This window comes from Corylus avellana, chromosome ca5 (assembly GCF_901000735.1).
Source record: "Corylus avellana chromosome ca5, CavTom2PMs-1.0".
Lineage (NCBI taxonomy): Eukaryota > Viridiplantae > Streptophyta > Magnoliopsida > Fagales > Betulaceae > Corylus > Corylus avellana.
In genome coordinates, this window is record NC_081545.1 from 15,606,459 (window position 1) to 15,616,417 (window position 9,959).

Genomic DNA, 9,959 nt, shown 5'->3' on the forward strand with positions numbered 1-9,959 from the left:
CATTTTCAATAAGCCTTATTGGCTGACCAAACCAAGTCAAACAAAAAGAAGCCGAACTCGCTAACCCAAAACAATCAAACCACAAACGTTAATGAGAGGTCGTTGTGTCAAGGGACAAAACTATTTATGAACTTAACTTTAAAAGAGGGAAAAAGATCCTCTCTATTTCAAATCTCCTCCATTTTCTCCATTACCCTTCAAAATGCACTTAATGGAAAAAATGAAGGGGATTTGAAATGAAGAGAATCATTTTCTCTAAAAGAGCCGGACTACCTTAGAATTTTCTTTTGAAAGGGGCCATCATATATAATAAGGTTAAAAAAAGGACCCCATACAGGCTAAAAAACAATTTGATTAATTTTATTTTGCGATCTTGGTATTGATTAATTTGGTTAATTTGTGTAAATATGATTAATTCAGATTAATATCATGTGTAACTAGTTTTAAGAAGTGGGCTCGCCATTCGTTTACTCTGATTATAATTAGAATACTAGTCTCATTTTGCATAGTGAAAATGATTAATTTTCTTAAGTGGTGAAAAGGATGATGGCTCGAGCCAAAACATTTACTATATATGATAGTGATAACATTATCCAAGTGCTTGGTAAATGGCTCTACTTCACGTACGTTAGTGGGGGGGCTTAAAGAGCCCTTTAGTGTTGATAATGAAACCCACAAACATGAACCACCCATGGAGGTGGCTTAGCAGTAGGAAGCCGATCTTCTCTTCACCTTGTGAGTTCGAGGTTGAGAGATCGAGACTTGGCAAGCCCCACTACTGTATGGGTGGTCCCACGCCATGTGTTTCGGGGTTTAAGTGGGCTGTGGGCAATGACCAACACCTGTGAGCCCGGTACAAACTTTAAGGATACATTTTTGTCTTTTAATGTTTTTTTTAGAGGATAATTAAAAAAAAATTAAATGCAAAATCACTTTACGTGGCTGCCTTAAATTACAAATTGTTTTTTGCAATACAAAAAATAATTAAGAGGTCCTCAAGTAGGTCAATTTTTTTTTTTTTAACTCCATTTTAGCAGACTTAATTATTTGTACAAACAACTACAAGAAGATGGCTTTCTGTTCTAATATGGCCTTTTTCTAATATTGCACACTTGTTATTTATTTGTACAAACAACTCCATTTTGGCACATTTTTTATGTTTCTAATCTAAACCCTTTTTATCTTCTTTTCTAATATTGTAGACTATTACTCAAGCATGGGCTACATCACATGAACATTTGACAAGAACCCTTCTCAGTTGATTAATGCCTGCACCCAGAGAAAATGAGTTGGATTATTTTGGTTGTTTATATTTTTTCGTTTGCTGCTTAGAAATTCACTTCTTTTTCTCTGTTTAGCTAATGGAGATAGCATCACTTGTTGGCCACTAACTTTTTCGAGTTAGAAGCTTGCTGTTTCTTCTTCAGAAAACGGCAATCCTTTTTGAAGTGGCCTAGTTTGCCGCAATGATAGCAAGCGAATTTCGCTTTCTTATCATGGTTCTGGTTCTGGTTCTGGTTTTGAAAGTCCGTCTTCTTCTTCTTCTTAAAGGGATTTTTCTTCTGAAAGGGTTTCTTTGAAGGAGAACCTTCCTCCACCATATGCACTTTCGAAGAACAGAAATCCTTGTTCTTCATTGTCTTTTTTCTTCAATTCTTCCTCAATCTGAAAGTGGTAGCTAAACTAATCAATAGTTATTTCCTTATTTTTTGTGTTTCTGAATTTTCTTTTGATCTTTTCAAGAAGAAGGAAGTTTGTCAATAATGGATGAGACAACAATTTCCTCATTCATCTTCATGTTATGCTAACTAAATGGACTCAAAATATGCAAAATTTCGTTAAACTGTTCAACAATAGGCCTAAAATCAATCATTCTATAATTCATAAATTTAGAGGCCAAGAACTTCTTACTTATAGCATCTTTTAAAAGATACTTAGCATCAAGTACTGCATCTAGACATCTTTGGCAGCCAATTTGCTTTGGTAGATGTCAAACAGAGAATCAACCATAGCATTGCAGATGTGTCCCTTGCAAATGTAATCATCCTGCTCCTCCTTGCCCGAGTCTCAGCAATCGTCTCATTTTCGTGTGCTACAAGCTTCGGAGTTGTTAGCAGTTCGCGCCCTTTAAACTAGCAAAGAGGAAATGCACCTTCTTTTGCTACCTTTTGAAGGAAGTTTCTTCAAAGTGGTCGAGTTTGGTGAAAGCAACAGTAAGTTCTTTTAGGGATTGTGGTGCCATTGAAGCAGTAATAATTTCTTAAGATTGTAAAAGAAATAGGGGAAATACAGAAAACGAAATTGCTACTAAGGTGTGTTATAATGTCACTTTCCTTAAGAAATTATTTACCTCCACAGATATGGTATGCAAGAAGGTTACAGCAAATACTTCTCCAAGATACAATGGAGCCCAAAAAACTTATGTATTTAATTGCGTTCTGCACAAAACGAAATTACCCTCAGATTTTTCTATTCTATTCAGAGACAAAGATTCAGATAATATATTAAAATACAGAGAAGAGATTTTAAATTTATTGAATAATTAGAGATAATTATCAACACAATTGCTCAGATCATTTTGAATTTCGAAAATAAACTGCTGTTTTTGAATTTCGAAATTAAACTGCTTATTCAACGGACACCTAATCCTGACCGTTAGATTAAATAATTATCTAATAATAATCATTAGATCTTAATTATTTAATCTCAACCATTAGATCAAAGTTAATTTGATTTTACAGTTAACTTTAATTACAGTCCAGTAAATCCAACGATTGGATCTACCTAGAAGCATTTTACGGTTTAGGTCAAACCACTAGATCGAATGATCTTAACCGTTCAAAAATGAATGGTCATGATTAGATCATTTCGATGCTTCGTGCCAATTGCGCCACTAGCGCCCTACCGCCCACGCCACGCTCGCACGTGTGTGTCCAGTGCTTTGCATTGTACTAGCGTGTACTAATGTATAGCCAAGCTTTTTTAATCGCTTAAAGTTAGTTGAACCTTATAAATGCCAACTTTACTTTCCCTCTTTCTAATATGAAATTCTCTTCCTTCAATGTTCTTTAAAACCTTCAATTTTAAAATATTTCCAAGATACAAAATAATATTTAATAGCTATTAATTTTGAAAATATTTCTACATATATGAGATATGTTTCAACACGAAAACAAGAAGGATTTTCAAATTCATGATCATGATGAGATGGGCTCTCATGCCACCCTCTTCATTCATTCTATGAATGGGTGGCAATAACTGGATCACTTGATGGGGGAAATGGGTCAAATCCAAATGGGCTTAGGCCTCAAAATAATGAAGCTCGAATCCTACCTACCTCCTCTCAAGTTAGCTCACCCATTCTTCTGTACTTCTTTAGTTGTTTCCACACCACTTGGGCCATTAGCTGAGGTTCTAAGACTAAACATCATAGTGATTTTAAAATGAGAATTTGAAAATGTAATTTTTAAAAGCAAAGTTAAGTGTTTGACAAAATCGTAATTTGCTATTTAAAATTGTAGTTTAGCTTAATCATTTTTAAAAAAATACTTCCTTGCCTGTGATTTGCATGTTCAAATCTCAATTTTTAAAAATGTAATTTAGTTTGAAATCAAACATTTTGTATGTTAAATCGTAATGCCAAACACACCCTAATTAGTTACCATTATTGGGAATAGTGTCATTAGATTTGTCATCAATTACATCATGTGTTTAATATTTTTAAACCATTAATTAGAGAAGGAACGGGTGGGGGTCAATGGGTCATGACTCCTAATTCTAAATTTTTTTTTAAAAAAAATTAAATTTAACCCCTTTCAAAATTAATATCATTTACTTGTTAACGCTCTCTAACCCTCAAATGAAAAATCCCAATTCCGCGTATGAAGTAATAATGGGTTGGAATGGTAAAGAAGCCACGTAATGACAATGACACGGATAAAGAGGTGTCATTTCGCCCGTTACAAATTTAACTTTGCCATATGGTTTTTGACTTTGCACACATCTCCTCGTACAGAGAATTCCGGGAGCACCGACATACTTTTAAAAAAATAAAAATAAATAACATAAGGAACATCAACATCTACTGAAAAATATAGGGGACATCAAAGATGTAACAACATGTCCCATCAGTATACAGGACCATGTTTCAGGTAAAATGAAAGAACACTTTAAAAAAGTATATATATTATTGCATTTTTGAACTCCACGTGTAACCCACATGAGATAGAAGGAATACAATGAAATTTTTTTCAAAAGAGGTGAAGTTTCAACAACAAATTCAAATAAGAAAAACAGAGCATCAAAATTAAAAACATCAAACAAAAAATAGTAGGTACATAAATGATTCCAAAAAAAACCATAAATGAACTGGGGTCAAAATCCAATTTTGCCTAGTATATGCTGACGTGGGAAAATTGATTATACAACAAAAGCAGACAAAAACATCATACTCTTTTCTTAATTTTTTTTTTCCTCAGAAAGTTACAAAATATTAAATAAGAGTTTTGTCTTGTTTCAATTTTTCTAATTAAACACACATGACTTCTGAGAAGTGTGATGTTCGGAAATTGAGGAGATTCCTCATCTGGGAGTCCCACATTGGACAATTTCAGAATATAGCTTGGTCGGTAATGGTACACTTTCACCTACTGTTCTTGCTATTTTTATTTTTATTTTTGATTATTCTTTTCTTTCCCACCTCCATTATGGAAGGACCTATCCTAAAATGCTTTGTTTCTTTCTTTCTTGAGAATGATAACTCCCAAGAAAAAGCCTCCTTTTCTTTGTTTAAAAAGAAAGGAAAGAAAAAGTTGTAGGTCTCACAACCTTAGAAGAAAGACATCTGGGGTTGAAATCCATTTCATGTAATACTCTTAGGTATGGCATCTAAGCAATACCTTCTTTTTCTTTCTTTTTTTTTTTTTAAATAAATTTTTTACTTTTATTTTATGGGAAAATACAAAATTAATCCGTATGGTTTACATTATTTGCGATTAGCTCCATATGGTATCAAAATCAACATAGAGATCATTGAAGTATGCCAAAAAAACAAATGAGTCTTTATAGCTAAATCCTGTCAACTGGTTTAACAGATTCTGATAAAATGAAACGTTAGAGTCAATAAAACTGTGGGACATGTCTATTTAAGTAAGTATCATACTAACAAAGTCTATTAAATTTAGTTGACGAAATTTGATTGTAGGGGTTAAATTATTTTTTTGGTATACTTTAAGGAGCGGCGAATTCATTTTGATATCATAGACAGCTAATTGCAAATTAGATAAACCACATTGACTAATTTGACATTTTTTTTTGTTAATTTTAAAGGAATGGCCCAAATAACAAAAAAAATAAAATAAAATAAAATAAAAAAGGTTGTTGGGGTTATTTTTTGTAAGTATTTGTTGGCCACCCTCAAATAATTGGTCTAGGGTGGCTAATCCACCTCTTCGATGATTTGGTCACCTTTAAAATGATGGTTCGACCTATCCAAACGGCCAATATGAAATGGTTATCTTAGGTTTGGCTACCCAACCAGTAGGTCCAGTACTAACAAATTCACTTTTTTTTTTTTTATAAAAAAAAAAAAAATTATATTTATAGCATTGAGGCATAGTTGGCAGTACCTGGACTTGTTAAACGAAGTGTCCATAAATAATTGTACTGCACCTAAATATTGATTATTGCATGAGATTTGAATCTGAAATTGAGTGGGGCGAGGTGAATGAGAATATCATTACTTTCTATTGCGCCACAACAGTAAAAGTATCACTACTTTTTTTTTTTTTCATTGCCTTTGAAGCTTTAGGTTTCTATCACAGGGAGCCTTTATTTACCATAAATTCTTTTTACTCAAACCTGGATCTTAAAAAGGCGTTTCTTTTTAACTTTTTTCTTTTTTATTTTCAGTAAAGTGGCGACTCCCGGTGAACTTTTGAAATCAGTAAATTCTGTTCTCTTATTCCTTTTTTTTTTACCATTAGTTACTTGAACAGTTTGCATATGCATGGGATGCGTAGGTGAAATACTGGTAAGAGCATTTACAATGGCTTTGACATTTTTTTTTATTTTTATCTAAAATAGATAAAAAAAAATACTAAAAAAATTTATCTACATCGAAGTATGTATCTCAAATGTAAAATACATTTTTGTTATATTTGTGAACAGTGCATCCATCTCATTAATATACTATTTACCGATCCACATATTTTTTCCCAAAAATTTATCCTACTATTTCTCTCTCCACATCTATTTTTTTTTCTTCCAAAAGTTGAAAAATATGATCTTTAAGAAAAATACAATCCTTATAAAATTAAAATTAAAATGATATAGATAAAAATAAAAATAAAAGATAATCGAATGTATGGTGTCTTTTAAAACTCATTAGTTAAAGTAGATAAAGTAGGTTTCGATTAGTTATTTCGCATAAAAATATACATAAACCAATGCGAATGCTCTAAAACAAATAATAAAAAGGACAAAGTTTTCCTCCAAACTGGGTTGGAGAAATTTCCTTCAACCTAGTCTATAAAAGTGACATGTATCCCTTAACATGTGAGATACACATGTTTTTTTAATAGCAGAGACAAAATTGAAATAAATTTTATTAAAAACTCATGTGCGTCTCACATGTTATTAAAAAAATGGATACATGTCATTTTTATAGACTAAAATTTAAGAAAATTCCTCCAATCCAGTTTGAGTGAAAACTTTATCCAAATAAAAAAGAAGATTTGTAGTGAAATGTGAGTATTATCATAAAAATAGTATTCAAAAAGTAGAAATGCAATAGGTTATGAGAGTAATTTTAAAAGTTTTTCTTGCATCACTTAAAAAATGAGGTGGCTTTCAATATTTGATCAAAATTCGATAATGACCAATCACAAGCCCAATGGTAATTTTAAGAGCCACATCATTCTTGAAGGATACAAAAGAGACTTGTAGCATTACTCGCGTTATGTGTAGGATATCGTAAAGTAATGCTATAAGTCACTCTTATGTCACTTTTGTATCCCTCCAAGAATAATGTGGCTCTTAAAATCACCATTGAACTTGTGATTGATCATTATTAAATTTTGATCAAATTGTGATATTAAAAGTCACCTCATTTTTTGAGTGACACAAGATGAACTTCTAAAAGTACTCGATATCGTATGTAGACAGTTATCTATTTCAATTAAAAGTTTGAGCTTGTAGTACTACAGTCAGGGACGGAGGTAGAGTTTACTATGACAGGGGCCAATGGCCAATAAATTGTGTTGTTAGGGGTCGATATGCCAAAAAAAAAAAAAATTATTATTTTTACCTTCAATTATTTTTATTTTTTATTTTTACCTTCAATATCCAATTAGTTATAGTGTATTGGTATTTTTGTTATCTCAAAAAGTGAAAAGACAAAAATACATCTCTACTATAACTAACAAGATACTCTCCAGTTCAAAAATGATCTTGTTCCATAAGCAGTGGTATCTAATTGAGTATTTTAAATGACGTAGCAAACTATTCACAATTAGATCTATAAAATATAATATGAATCATAAAATAAAATTGAGTGCATCTCATCAATTTGGTGGAGGGTTAATTTGGATCAAAATATCCTACAATTTTAAAAAAAAAAAAAAAAAAAAAAAAAAAAAAAAAATTTCTAAATTCTAAATTCTAAAATTATGTAAACTCATGTTATTCCTTGCATTAATCAGCTTACTATTAAAAAGTTGACATGCTTCTCACTACTTTAAAAAACGTATTAAAAAGGTGATATTTAAAAAAACGTGCAGACCGAATTTAAAGAATTAATACTACTCAATTTATGATATATAATTTTTTATATCTTATTTTTATTGCATAAATGCACAGAGCACGTGCCATACTAAACAAAAAGTATTTTTTCATATATATATTTCCCTTTCTCTGGGCGAGTGACATAATGATTAATCTTTGATATATACTCACATGGAGCATGAAAACTTGTCTCACACTTGTGTTAAAATGAAATGTATTCGAGGGGCGTTATAATTTTCCTCAAGAAATTCCTAACTTTATCAACATCTAATCATGACTCAATATTCAAAATAACAATTGTAGCATGATAATTACCATCAATCAAGGTTTGATCCTTGATATATGGACGACAATTTCGAAAACAACAAAAGTGATTCCAATAATAATTATGTCTATTTTAAATTTGAACTGCTTTGGAAAAGGGTATGTTTTGAATTGAATTAAGTATAATAATAATAATAATAATAATAATAATAAGATAATTATTGAGGAGCATGTTTGAGATTGTGTTAGAAGAATTAGGATCTAGTTAGTTATAATAAAGATGTATTTTTGTTCTCTCAGAAAGTGACAAAAATACTCCTCAATAATAACTAACTGGATACTCTTAAGTTTATTTGAACTGAAAATGATTATGTTTTGTGTTAGAAAGTAGAGTTTTTAAAGTTAAAAATATATTAAAACGTATTTTGTTTTGTGTTAAAGTTAAAAAGATGTATTTTAAGCTTTTTTCAAAAAATATGTTTGTGCAATTTTTAAAACATGTTTGAGATTACGTTGAAAAATAGAATTTTTAAAGTAAAAAATAGCTTTTTAGGAAAAAAAAAAAAAACTTTAATTTTAAGTTTTTTTTAAAAATGCGTTTTGGATATTTTTAGAGTTAAAAAATTAAAAAAAATATTTTTGAATTTTGTATTAAAAATATCACATTTTTTTAGCACATCTTTTTAAATATTAAAAGTATTTTCCAATTCCGAACAGGATGCTAGGATGTTGCTCCATCCCATCCAACTTCGTTTGCCCCAAAATAATGAAAATAAAAGCACGATTAATTATTTAAAAGTAATTTAGGGAAGTTTAAAATCGAAGTAAATTGTTGCCAAATGTGGTGATAGATGATTATCATTTAAAATTACTATTAGATCTGTAAGGGTTCATGTGTGAGACCTATATGATTGCACAGATTTAATGATGATTTTGAAAAGTAAGAAATGCGAGAAGAATCCAACATCCATTTCATTTGGGGGTGTCCCTTTATTTGTGAACCCGAGTAAACATGCTACTCTTTCAACTCTTGTCTAATTATTGTTCAACTCTTTTTTAAATTTACCATTTGATTTGTAGGACCACATGGGGTAAATTTGATTATATATATATATATATAATATTTTTATCTATTTAAAGTTGATGTGGCTTTTAAAATCACAATTTGGTCAAAATTTAATAACAATCAATCCAAAATTTAAATGTGATTTTAAAAGTCATACAAACTTTGAGGATTAAAGAAGAATAAAATGATGGTATATAGCATTAGAAGTTGACGTTAATATAGTTTATACTGAATTTGTTAGTTTATTCAAGAGACCACGTTGTCTCTTTTAAAATCTATTCGATTTAATATGCATTGTCTGTTTTTTAACAGCATACATGCTATAATTTTGTTAAACAACATTGAAGCTGTATCCATTTTATTTATCACCCTCAATCCCTTAAAGCCTATGTAGCGTGATTCTCCAATGAAGAATCAATCTCAAATGCTATGAAGTAATTATATTCATCACCATTCCACCAATCACCTCCATCCCCTAAAAGCCTATGTAGCGTGAGGGACCACGACACATAAGGACTACGATTCTCTATGGTTTTTTATATTACAATGATGTACTTGTTAAAAAATATAGGAAAACAAATATAATTTAGCTTCCTAAACTACTAGACATTTTCATTTTAACCCCTTAATGTTCAAAAAGTGATAAAGTAGCCTTCTAAACTACCAAACAGTTGCAATTTGGCTATTCCCTTAGTCATTATTGTCAAATAGGATGAAAAATTCAAAACTACATCGTTTTGACAAGGTTAAGTTACTAAAATGCCATTTTGAAAAAAAAAAAAAAAAAAGTGCCTCCAAAACGATGTCATTTTGAGGAAAAAAAAAAAAAAAAAAAAAAAAAAAAAAA